Below are 12,662 nucleotides of genomic sequence, written 5' to 3' on the forward strand. Positions count from 1 at the left end.
AACAGCTGGTAAACTTGTTTATATCACAAAACTGTAGTTAAAGTTGCATTTATGAAACTTTAGAATACTAAAAGTAAGAATCATAGACAGAGATACCATTTCAGATGTTTGTGTTTCAGCTGATTCAGCTTTTGTAGCAGATTTATTTTGTTCATTTTGGTGGGTTTAGCATTTTTAGCCATTCAGTGCTCTCAGCATAATCTTTATCTCTATAATTGACAGTGAAATCAGTCTGTCCACGTTGAAGGAAGCTTTATTTTTTTCCTGAAGACAATTATTCATTTGGAAATAAAACATTCAGAAGCAGCCAAAGAACATGTGATGCATATTTTGGTTTACAAACGACTTTGCCCATAGTCACCGGAAAGATAGAAGATAGATGGATGGATTTGTCTCCTCACACTCAAAAAATAGCAATAAAAAGATTTATTTTATTTACAGATAATCTGGTGAGCACCACAGGGGGGCTGGAAAGCAGCATGTGGTTTTAGAGATACAGAAATATACTAAAAAGGATCTATTATTCTCAGTTTCAGGATTTTGTCAGATAACGTTCTGGTTAATCACAGATGAGCAGGTGAGTCTAAGCAGATACCAGGTTTTACTAACCTATCCACGGCTTCGGACATGTCAGTAACGTCAATGACCAATGTTTATTTATCCAGGTTTAACACAAAGAACCAACCAGTTTTTGTCTCGGATGTTTGCACAACAACAGCAAGGAACAACTGAAGGACAAAAGAGTCAGAGGACTGAGTAAGAAGTGAGAGGAACTGATATGATTGTTCTCCTCTCCACACACCTGAAGACAGGGTTCAGAAGTCTGTGATGCACACTGTTAGACCCTCATCCAGGAAACCACCCCCCCCCCCCCCTCCTGGAGCTGACGTTGACCCTGTGACCCCTGACACCTCCGACACCCCCAGATCCTCTCCAGAGGCCGGTCAGATACAACTTGCCCGGGGGCCTGCGACACTGATACTGACAGAGCACAGTAAACAGACATCGGGGGAAACACAGGATCTCCTGAGGAGGCGAACATTTATACAAACACTCTCACACACAAACATGTTTCAATGCTGACCTGAGGTCACGCATGCATGTGTAAATTTGATTTTCCTGTAAAACGACCTTTAGGTCTCAGCATGTCGACCATAGCAAATTGTAGACATTTACTGGTATTTCAATATTTCCAGTGAAAAGCCACTGGCAGAGATGTTTCAGTGGGTAGAATGCCTGGTATGTGGTTTTACGCCGGTTCCCAACATACTGCAAGCTTCACATTCTGCAACTGATCTGTGTTGTCTGAATCTCGCAGCCTTGCACAGCTGTCAGACCACAACAGGGGGTGGACAGGCTGCCTGAGATATAGTGTGTGTGTGTGTGTGTGTGTGTGTGTGTGTGTGTGTGTGTGTGTGTGTGTGTGTGTGTGTGTGTGTGTGTGTGTGTGTGTGTGTGTGTGTGTGTGTGTGTGTGTGTGTGTGTGTGTGTGTGTTGCCCCCTGAAATGCCTTTGTATTGAAAGCTTCCATTTCTAATTCAGATGTTTGTGTTTTTGGACCAAAGTGATGTCAGAGGGGTGATAAATTCCTGCTGTATATTCACAACGACTCTGGCGACAGATCAGCAGTCAACACTTCTCGATGGAAAATGTTGATTCTCAACTGAATGCAATCGTGCTTTTCAAAAATAAAATAAAGACTTAAACTTTAACCATGCTTTTTTTTTCCTCAGTTAAAAGCCCTTTCTTCTTTTTGACAGACCAATGTTGTTTCAGGTAACTATATCTTTTCACCTTTTCACTTTCTCTCTCGCTCTCGCTCTCTCTCTCTCTCTCTCTCTCTCTCTCTCTCTCTCTCTCTCTCTCTCTCTCTCTCTCTCTCTCTCTCATCTCTCACTGTGTGAATTCCTCACAGGATCAGACCTGCTTTTTATGCTCCACTGGCTTTCACTCAAAGCAAGTAAAGAAGTAGCTAAAGGGGGAGAAAGGGGGGGGGGGTTATAGTGACAACAATCCAAAACTCAGCAGAAGGAACTGAGCAGGTTTTGGAGAGGAAGAAAAATAATGGTGCAAGACAAAATATGAGAAAGGGCCCAGAGAAAGTGAGACACAAAAGGAATAGAGGAGAGGCGGTACGGTGGGGTACAAAGGAAATAATGCTGAAAAAGGTCATAATTTCTGCCAAGGGATTTGCAGTTGCCTGGACAACGAACAAAGCAGAGCCAGTTTGACGATGTGCTCAGCGGAGAGAGCTCAAACGAGAAGGGAGAGGCTCTGGGGAGTGAAATAACAAGAGCTGAGAATTACTGCACTCATCAGCAGGATCATTTTCATGAATCAGTTAATGCTGCGCCGGTGATGCCATGGATAATAACTTTCAAATATTAACGGCAATTTCTGCAGTATCCCTGTAATTTCAGATAAACTGCACCACCCCTTTTTTTTGTTTGCTTAGCTTCACTGAAAAACAAAGTTTAGCAAGAAAAGTTTGCGTGTGTGTGTGTGTGTGTGCGCGTGAGAGAGAGAGACTCCAGAGGAGCACAGAAATGAATAAGTTATGATAATACTGTGGCTAAAACTAAAAGAAAACTTGGCTTGTAAGGTCATGCTGCATGCAAAGAGATAAGAAGAAAAGTGTAAACATTAGCCACAGAGAAAGTGGAGTGTTTTGGTTTGGTTCAGCTCTGAATTGAAAAGCGATGAGAGAATGTTAATCGTATGCAGAGTGAATGAGGCCGGGCCAGATGAAAGTCCAGCTCAAGCCTTTATAAACACATAGTGAGCTGGAGAGAGACGGAGAGAGGGGTGAGGGAAGGTAACGAGGCAAGAGAGGGGGTGGGCTGCAGGAAAGGTGGCATTAATGGAAGTAAAAAAAAAAAAAACACACGAAAAGAGCAAAAATTCATTTAGTCGACGGAGAATGGGGGCTGTGTGGTGGTGAATGCTCTCGCCAGAGCGAGAAAATCCCAGGTTTAAGGCTGTGCAGGGCGGGCCTTCCTGTGTAGACAGAGTTTGCATGTTCTCCTTGTTCATGCAAAAACATGCATCTGGGGTTAAATGGAGACTTAATTTCCTGTCGGAATCCTCGTCCACCAGTCGGATGGTCTCAGCTTCAGCCGATCACAACCTCAAGATGGATAAAGCTGTATAAAAACATGGATGTTGGATGGACTGACAATCTAATTAAAATACTAGATAGTTTGTTGTCAGGGTGGATTTGAGTTCTTATCACTTTTTAAAAAAATTTTTTTAATAGCATGTAATTTATAGAAGTTGATGTTGTGAATACAAATGCGTTCCTCACTTCAGGCTAATTAAATAGTTTTCTTGGCACATTCACATTCTGCAGCTGTTTAATATTTACATTTGTTCTCGAAACCAAACTGAAAAATGTGCAATGAAATAGTTCCATATTGGAAAATGCAATTGAATGTCTACTGTTCATGAAATGTCAGTAGCATAACCAATGTTAAAGGCTGCTAAAAAAAAAATAGCTGATAATCGAAGCAATGTTTGAAAAGAGTTTTTTTTTGTTGCTTTTACTTGTAATTGAGTACAATTTAGACAATGTGACAGGAGTGGGGGGGGATCATCAGTGCTGCTTTCACCTTAGGTAATTTATGAAAAAGTGCGATCAGACACAGCAGCATCAACACAAAAAGCAAATTTTTTTTATATCAAATGTTTAGTGGGAAAACTGATGATAGCTGTTAAACAAACATAGTTGAGTAAAAAAACAAAGCACTTGTTCAGAAACTCAAAAGTTTTGCAGGGTGAGAGTGTGCTGCTTTTGGATCAAAACATTTAATTTACCCTCAAAGCAACCTCCTTTTAAGACCTCACTGAGCCAAAAAGTACAAGTTTAAACACTAACACGGGCGTTACAAGAGCAGAGAGTATATCAGTGTTTTCCCTGTTTCTTCCCTGTTTATCCAAGGTGGAGCTCAGAGTGCGTTAAATGACCTTTATTGTCCCTGGCTGCTGATTGAGCGCCTGCTAAAGTTTCCCTCCCCTCAGCCAGGCGGGCAAGTAGCAGCACGCAACCTTGACTTTTCCACTGCCTGTTTTCAGTCTGACTCGTTCAGTCTTTTTTGTAATGTTATTCTGCATAAACATACACATATGTGAATCAGTTTAAATATGAATCCCCCCCCCCCCTCTCTCTTTTCCCTGCTTTTTTCCTCGATGTCCCCTATCAACAACTGCCCTGGTGACAGCAGTGTTTTACTGCAAACCCTTCAATCTGAGTCATTATAGCCCGGGGCCAGTAATGGTATACAGTTACACCACCAATACTCTGTAATAAAGTTTGCTTCAGAGGTAAATACCCAGGCAGAGTGCTGTGGGCCTACATTAAACGACCCTGGCCAGATGCTTGGAGGTAGAGCAGTTTATTGAAGGACTTTATACTGTCAAACATTCGAAACAGAACATTTTTAACAAGGTGAAACCATGTTGCCCGGTGCTGTATCACATGTATCACATGTCATGTCCCCCATTGTCTTTTTGCTGAGAAACTCTCCTACTGCACTCAAAAGTCCTCACATTGGATCTTTTTTTTTTTTTTTTTTTTGGTATTATATATTTTACAGTTTACAGGTCCCGCCCGAGTCGGTATCTGATTGGACGAATGGGCCTGCTGGAATATTTAATCAGACACCTTACCGGCGGCTGTGATTGGACGCAGCCGGTGCAGTTATGTAAATGAGCACCTGGTGGCGCCCGCTGGCCCGGCGGAGGAGCCGCGGAGCCGGACTGAGCAGGAGGCAGGAGCCGTGGGTGAAGCAGAGACACGGGGATCCGTCACCGTCTCATTCCCCCTCCTGGTCAACTTTAATACTCTTCCTGCTAATAATAATAATAATAAAAAAAAAGAAGTCGGTGCGTTTTCTGCCGGTGCGCAGTGTTTCTCTATTTTTTTCTGAGGTTTTTTTGTTTTTATTATTATTATTATTATTTGAAGTCGAACCCCTGAACGCAGCAACTCCTCCGGAGCTCAGGAGCTTTTTTTGGGGGATTATTCGACTTGACGCGTGTTTGTTGAGGACACAGCTCGGTAAATACACAGTTCACCGTAAAGTTTTCGGACCGCTGTCTGGAGCTCACTTCTCCCCCTGTTCTTTTTAGGTAAGTCTAAGTGACAAACTTGTGTTTGTCTCACCCCCCCACGACCCCCCGCTGCGCGTTGCCTTTCCGAGCGCCTTACACCATAATAAGCGTCTATAATAATAATATTGCAGCGGATATTTCCAGCTGTCTGTGTGTGTGTGTGTGTGTGTGTGTGTGTGTGTGTGTGTGTGTGTGTGTGTGTGTGTCTCCGCGGCTTGGCGTCTCCGTGTCTCGGCGTGAACTCCGGGCGCTGGTCTGGACGCCGGCCACGGACTCTCGGGGAGCGCATGTGGAGCGCATAGAACGTTGCGCTCCGCTTCCGCCGCACGTCCTGTGCGGCGGACACGTTGCGGTATTTATTGACTGCGTGGCTGAAATGCTCTGACAGTGTACATCATGGGCTGCACTTATATCTGCAAACTGCGCTGCTCCACATCGCGCTAAATGTGGGTTCAACCCCCCCCCCCCCCCCCTCTGATGCGGGGAAAACATTATCCAGGGTCGTGATTTTGTCACACGTTCCAATTCAGTTTGGACTTTATTTTCCTCCAGCTTCACCAATGATTAAACTCTCTCCGTTTAAAAAAAGAAAAAAGTTACACGCGTTTGGTTGAGTGGTCACTAGTCAGTCCTCTTCTCACAGTCTGTTAATCTCATTGTTTGCTTAACTTCCTCCACAGAGCATCCGTCCATCTTTTTAACCGCTCCATCCAACTTTCAGCCTCCAGAGGCGGAGGAGCTGACCAGTTCATCACATTGAAAAACAATGTGCATATATAGAGATGGACTCGCACACATTCTCACCAGCTAGAGTCACAGAGTTAGGCTGGCTCACAGGGAGAGAACATACTAACTCCCGTCTGAGCTTGGCCTCACAACTGCTGCAAAAGCCCTTTTCAACCAAACATCACATGTTCAATATGCCTTCCCTGTGGGACCTGAGCCATAACTCTCCACCAGTCCTGGTGAATGGCTCAGTACGTTCACCATCTAACCTCCAACGCATCCAGCTGGTCGCAGGTGACCTCCAGCAGGACTGTCAGCTCTGGTTTCACTCACCTCTGGCCCCCCAATGAGGTGGCCCTCCACCAGGGAGCTAATCAGTCACCTGGAATCCACCCTGGGAGGAGGAGGAGGAGGAGGAGGAGGAGGAGGAGGAGCTGTGTTGATACAGAAAACATTTCAAACCCTGGGGATAATCTACAAGGGTGTTTATACTTAAAACAGGATATTGATTTATGTCTGTGTATGGTTAAATTGACTTCAATCATAAAGTGCATTTTCACCACATTTGGACTGTTTGTATATGCGTCACACTGTCAAGTCCTGGTCAAACATCCACGCACACACACACTCACGTGCACACATTCATTCCACCGATGAAGGCTGCCATGCATACTTTGGGTTCAGTATCTTAGCCAGGGACACTTCAACACATTGCAGGAGGAGCGCAGATCGACCCACTGATAACGAGACGCTCGCCATGTCAGCTCCAGTCTCATTATGGGTAAAAAAAAAAGAAGGAATTCAAGGGTAAATCATTCATGAGGTGTCACAAATTATGTTACTCTTTTCTGAGAACAGGATGCAGGTGCAGTTATCGAAGGCTGTGTTGAGAAATGGCTTGTTCTAGATTTCCTTTTTCCTTACTTTGGTATTGGAAGAGACTGAAGGAGTGGAATGAAAATGGGGGGGGGTCATGTGTTTCTGTTGCCAAGCTTGTTCCTGTGTGTTTGTGTGTGCCTTTGTGCTGCTCCCAGGGAGGCGGAGGCGTCCTGATGGAGGAGTTAACAATGGTCTTCAGTGGGTGTGCAGTGCAGCGGGCAGTCACCTTTCCCACCATGCACACACACAAAAAAAAAAATCGTTACACGCAAGTTTCTCGGCCAGGAGACTGAGCAGGCAATTTGGAGTGTAGTATTGTTAAACTGTTTGGAGGAGGAGGTGGGGGTGCTTGTGCAATTCGCCAATGGATAGAGGCAATAAAATGCCTTTTTCTCTGTCCACCGTTCCTCCCTCGCTGCCTCCGTTGCAAAGGCCGGGGCATAAAGTGAGGAGGAGCCCTTGGTTATTGATGCACAGTCCCTCACGGCACGCACATGTCTGCCTGGATCCCTGACTAATGGGCATCTGGCTGCTAATTTTCCCACAACGTCCCATGAGAGCCACTGGACCCACATATCTGCTTTTTTTTATCAGCTGTGCAGTCCGGCAGACGAGCCGGAGAATCATAAACCACTGCATCGAACTGTTATGTGAGTATCGGCTCGCTCACATTCACTCAGCACTTTGAGAAAAGTTTTTATTCATTGATTACTTTTTTGTTTGCCATCGTGGTAAATGACCTTAATTGCATAAACATGACTGCCAGCAGGATTAAGTCATCTCTCACACGGTGCCTGATGAATATTGTCGTTGCGTTGCTCTGCCACAAACGTCTTCTGAATAAGTTGGCTGTTATTTTTATGTGAAAGGTGAGAAAAATGTTTTTTTTTATTCTCCTTGTGAAAGCATTTACAGAAGCAAAGCCGAGTTTGGAGTGTATGAGCTGGAGAACTGGTTGATCATTGACCTCAGTCCCTTCTCCTCTGTGTGGCACATTGTTTGAGTCGTGACCACACGTTTGTGTCTATTTGTTTGTGCTCGTTGACTTTCCTGAAGAGAATTCTTGCAGGCGGACAGCAGCAAACTTAAGAGGAGGCTGATCGACCACGGCGACGAAACTGCGGCTCTGGCACAGTTGCCTGATCTTTATGGCGCTGTGGCTAATGCGGCTAGTTAACAGCATAAAGAGCACGATGACGATAATGGCGCTTCAATCCAGAACCGTCTTTTTTTATTGAGATTTCCTTCACGGAAATGATGTATCAGGTCTTGAGTTTGCCCGTAATTGGCTCCCGACAGACCGAGTGGGAAGTCCAGTGAAAGAACTAATTTCAGGCCACAGACACAAAACGGTCGCTTGCCTCCTTTCTCCTCTGTCTCCTTTTAATGGGAAATGAAACCAATTGAAGGCAGGACTCCACTGTCCCCCCCCCGTTTTCCTAAACCAATTTCCCGTCAAGTCTAGACAGCTGGACTTTTCAATTGCATTTGCCGTTTGTGTGGTCACATGCCGGGCGAGCTCGACAGGACTGTCAGGCAAACAAATTAATCGTGTAATGGGTGGTGACACTTCAAAGCGGGATGTAGGGTGTTCTTGCACTTCACTTGTCAGTGGATTTTCGAGTCTTTTTTGATGTCCCCTTCATAAATCTGCATCTTTAAAGTCCAGCCTTTTAAAAAAAAAAAAAAAAGCTTTCTCTTCCTTCATTCGTCATGTCACTCCCTGTCCCTCCATCCATCCTTGACACCAAACATACTTGTGATGCTCTAATTGATCATTCAGTCAATCTGTCTCTGACTCGACACCCAACAAGGCGCACAGATTCTTCATCTTCTATCTTTCCATTCCCTTTGAAGCGGCACTAGATGTTTCGTCCCTCCGCCTCCACCGCTCATCCATCTTACCCTTGGCCTCACTTCTCCCATCATCCCCGCCGGTCTCCTTATTTATCTGTTTGCTCTTTCTATTAAAGGTGCCCTGGTTAGATATCTGGGGAGACAACATGACTTAATCCTTGAAAGAATGTGACACTTATCAGAGTAAGTCAGGTTTGTGTGTTTTAATTTGTACGCCTATGAACATGGTTCAACCTTGTGGATAAATGCATTTGTTTACATGCATGTCTGTGATACAGGTCAATATCAGCGTGCAATGATGTACAGAGAATTAAAAGATGACAAGTACTACCTTCTGAAAGTCAAATCTGTCAACTGGAATACACAATTCATGAAATAATTCAATGCTCTTATTAAAACATTCACAGATTAATGGCTTGGTGGGGCTCCTGCTGTCAAAATACAACTTTCAGGGAGGAGGGTTAAAGTCACTGTACCACAATCCACATTGGAAAAATCTTTAAATTTAGGACCTGGTTTCAGTTGTTGATGTACGTCTCTAATACTTCGTCATTCACAGAACATCCCTGAGTTTGGTGACATCCGGGCGGCCATAAAAAAATCCCAAACATTCCCGAGGCATTGTGTGCACACAAGCTGTTTGTGGACTTGATAGATCTCAATATGCAAACGGAAAAATCCCAACGATCAACATTTAAGACTATTCTCGTGGATTGAAGACTTTCTTTGAGGAAAGTCTGGCTTTTTTTCCCCGCACTGCATCGGTTAATTGTTATTTTTGCTGGAGCTGCCGTAACGCCATTTTCCATATCCCAGAAACCCTTGCGGCAGGTTGATGGTGCACATTGTCGTTTGTTTGTAAACATATCGACTTTGTTGTGAACGATTTAAGCAACTACGGGTTGGAAATTTGAGAAAACGAGTGGTAATGGTCTTGTTTTCATGTATTGGTTTCTTCTCTGTTCAGAAGTGGTACCTTTCATGGGAAGTGTATTTGAAAGATTTTTTTTATTTTTTTTTTTATGGTAGGATAACTTTAAAAGAGGTAGAAAGAATAGGAAGCAGACGTGGTAGAGCAGCACACATCATCACAGTAACAACACAGACTGACCACTATGCAATAATATACACTATTTTAGTTTTAGTTTTTAGTTTTTTTTATGACTTTTTAGTTTCCATCGATCCGCCCCTCAATATTGTTTGGTCCAACGTGAGGTTGCAAAAGGTCAAAACAGGAAAGCAGGTCACCAGTTGATGACCTTGCAGACACACACACACTAACAATTATGGGCAATTTAGAGGCACCAATTTACCTCAAATTTATTTTTGGACTGTGGAAGGAAACAGGAGTGCTTCGTTTTCAGTAAACACACACGCACGCACGCACGCACACACGCACACACACAAGCACAGGAAGAACATGCAATCTCACATGAAGCACAGAAGTATTTTCCTTGCTTGAAGAAGACCAACTGCTAATAACTACATCAATTTATAGTTACCCCCTCCCCCCCCCTTTTTTTTTTTTTTTACTTTATTACTTGAAATATGAGTGAATGCTGTTTCTTTCTACTATTTTAATGCTGTTGGAATTTCTAATCCCCTTAGTAATTGCTTCAGATCGGTTCCGGTAACGTTGTAGCTAATCGCATCTTAATTTAATCCATTATTACATCGTCACTTGATATACAGAATAAACTGTTTGGTTTTGCCTTTTTTTACTAACATTTCTTTATGAAAGCTTGGTGCCCTCATTACCGATGATGCAACTCAGTCATTGACCGGTCTGGTGGAGATTTGAGTGTGTTATGATAATAGAATCTTAGTTCACCTGAAGCAGAAACGAGCAGAGCTCTATATTTCCTATAAACTCCTTTTTTTTTCCAAATATTTGTTCTTTTTTTGCATCTTCAACTTTTGTTCATGCAGGTGACTTCATGTCGTTCGACTTGGTTCTGTTCTGACACCTTGAAAGGTTCCTGTAAATGTTCCTACCCTGTAAATTTTGCATTGTTAAGTTATTGGACTAGTTAGAACTGGACAATGCTGAATCCAAAGAGCTTAAAGCAGCTTGTGGATCGTGTTATACGCGCCCGCATGCTTCACTGACTTCTGGTAGAAGAAGTTTTCTCTCTCCTGGATAAAGAAGATGAAACTTATAAAAGATGGAACCAAACTTAAAAGCCAGCTCGTGCTCTGTTTCTCCTTCAGTTTTCTTTTTTCTACTTTTTCTTTTTTTCATCTCCGTTCAAACCCTCAGACTGTGCTGGTGTTTTACCCTGAGCTGCCAGCGCACACCGGGCCTCCTGTGGCTCAGTACACCGCTAATAATTACCCATGGCTCCCGGCAAAGTCAGAGCTTTTGAACCCATGTTGCAACACGGGGAGTAAAAAAAACAACCCAAAACGTGTCGAACATCAAATGTTACCTTCGTTTTCAATATGTCGTCTCTGCACATGATAGATATGAGCGCCAGCGACGTCCCCATTGAGTCGGCTGGACGTGTCTGTCTTTCGCTGCGAGGAGTTTGGAGGGGAACATTAGCGTCAGGAAACTGTTGTATGATGTGTAATTTAGCTCTTTTTAGGAGGCTTTTTCCTGCTGAGAGGGAGGAGGAGGAGGAGGAGGAGGAGGACGGCTGCAACTGTGATAGAGGTATCAGCCTCTGCCTGGGGCTTTTAATGGAGAAGAGAGAAAGACACAGGCTCGACTTTTAGCGAAGCTCAGACTTTATATCAACCAGGTCTCAACACATTTTTGGATGTTTTGGTGCGAGTCTAGTATTCCTTTCACCTGCTGCAGCACCTAAACATTGAGCTGCCTTAAAGTTTCTGAAAGAGTTTTGCTTCCCCTCAGCTACCATTCATTAGGAATGAGAATGAGACATCTGTTGGAGGGCAGGGTGAGGCCGCACTGTTTTTCTCACTCTGACTCAAAATGCTGAGTCTGGCAGAATTCATTCCTGTTTGACCTGATCTCTCAGTCTTCTCTCTGCCGTTTCTCCCCACAGTCCCTCTCTCCCTCCCTCTCTTGTCCCCCCCCTCCACTTCTTTCTCTCCCTCTCATTCTCTTCCAATCACGGCTCCGTGAATGAATAATTCTCGGCCTCCTGTGGGCAGAGTTGCCTTTGTCTCACGCTCGCTCCATCGGTCATATTCTGTTTGTTCCGATCGCTGCTGGGAATTTTCCTTCGTGGCATTCTTCCGTCGGTCCGTCGGTGTTTCAGTCTGCGGCTGTTTTCTCTCTGCCCATTGTGAGACTCGCACTGTGCTGTCACATGCCTCTCCTGTTTCGCCCCTCTTTCACCCAGCCGCCTCTCCGCTTCACACTTGTTCTCTGACAGGTGGCAGTGAGACTGTGCAAATTGAATTCGGGGAATTGGGCTGCGGCTGGCCATCACACTGCGGCCCCTGAAGTGGCTTGTGTGTCAAACTGGAACCACAGATCCTAATAGACCCCGCCACGCTGCTGCCATATTAACATGCTCCCGTTACCTCATACCTGCACGACTCTCATTATGGTTTTACACCCACTCTCCAAACTGAGGTCAAACTCAGGCGCTTTCGTCACTGTAGTGCTGAAGGTTCACTTTCAGGCAGCGGATAACTTGGCTTTCACTTTTAGAGGAGGTGCGACGGACTCGTGATTCATTACCTCCCGTTCACCTGAAACTGAAAAGCAGCCCTGCTCATTGCAGATGGCTTCCATCCAGAAACCAGAGCTGAAGCCGGTTCACCCTCATGTGCTGACACGTACGGAGATTCAAGCCCCGAGACACAAAACAGCGTTCCAGTTACTGTCAGTCACTGGCAGTTTCCCACAGGGATTCGTCGCTCACTTTCTCCTGGTGTTTTTCCTTGGCGTGCACAGCAAAAGTACGTTGCTCTTTGATTCACACGATGCAGCTACTAATCAGTCGACTCACTGGAAGTCAGATTGGCTGCCAGAAGTGCTAACAAGGCATTCGCTGTTTTTATGTGCTCGTTTTTTGTTGCGCTCTCTGTTCTTGGTTTTTTTTTTTTTCATATTTCAGCTTTCCAGAACATCTTCTCAAGTTTAATTTGGGCTGTTCTGAAGTTATTGCTGAACA

General features: G+C 44.4%; 1 protein-coding gene across 2 annotated transcripts in view; it reads left to right on the plus strand.

The window, feature by feature from the left end:
• The first annotated feature begins 4,773 nt into the window (after positions 1 to 4,773).
• Positions 4,774 to 12,662, plus strand: part of ddr1 (discoidin domain receptor tyrosine kinase 1) — a 53,769-nt gene continuing 45,880 nt past the window's right edge. For both annotated transcript variants that reach the window (XM_080501454.1, XM_080501455.1), the window contains exon 1: positions 4,774 to 5,127. The gene's annotated coding sequence lies outside the window, so the exon portion shown is untranslated. The remainder of the gene's footprint in view (positions 5,128 to 12,662) is intronic.

Source organism: Blennius ocellaris (assembly GCF_963422515.1).
Source record: "Blennius ocellaris genome assembly, chromosome: 8".
Taxonomy (NCBI): Eukaryota; Metazoa; Chordata; class Actinopteri; order Blenniiformes; family Blenniidae; genus Blennius; species Blennius ocellaris.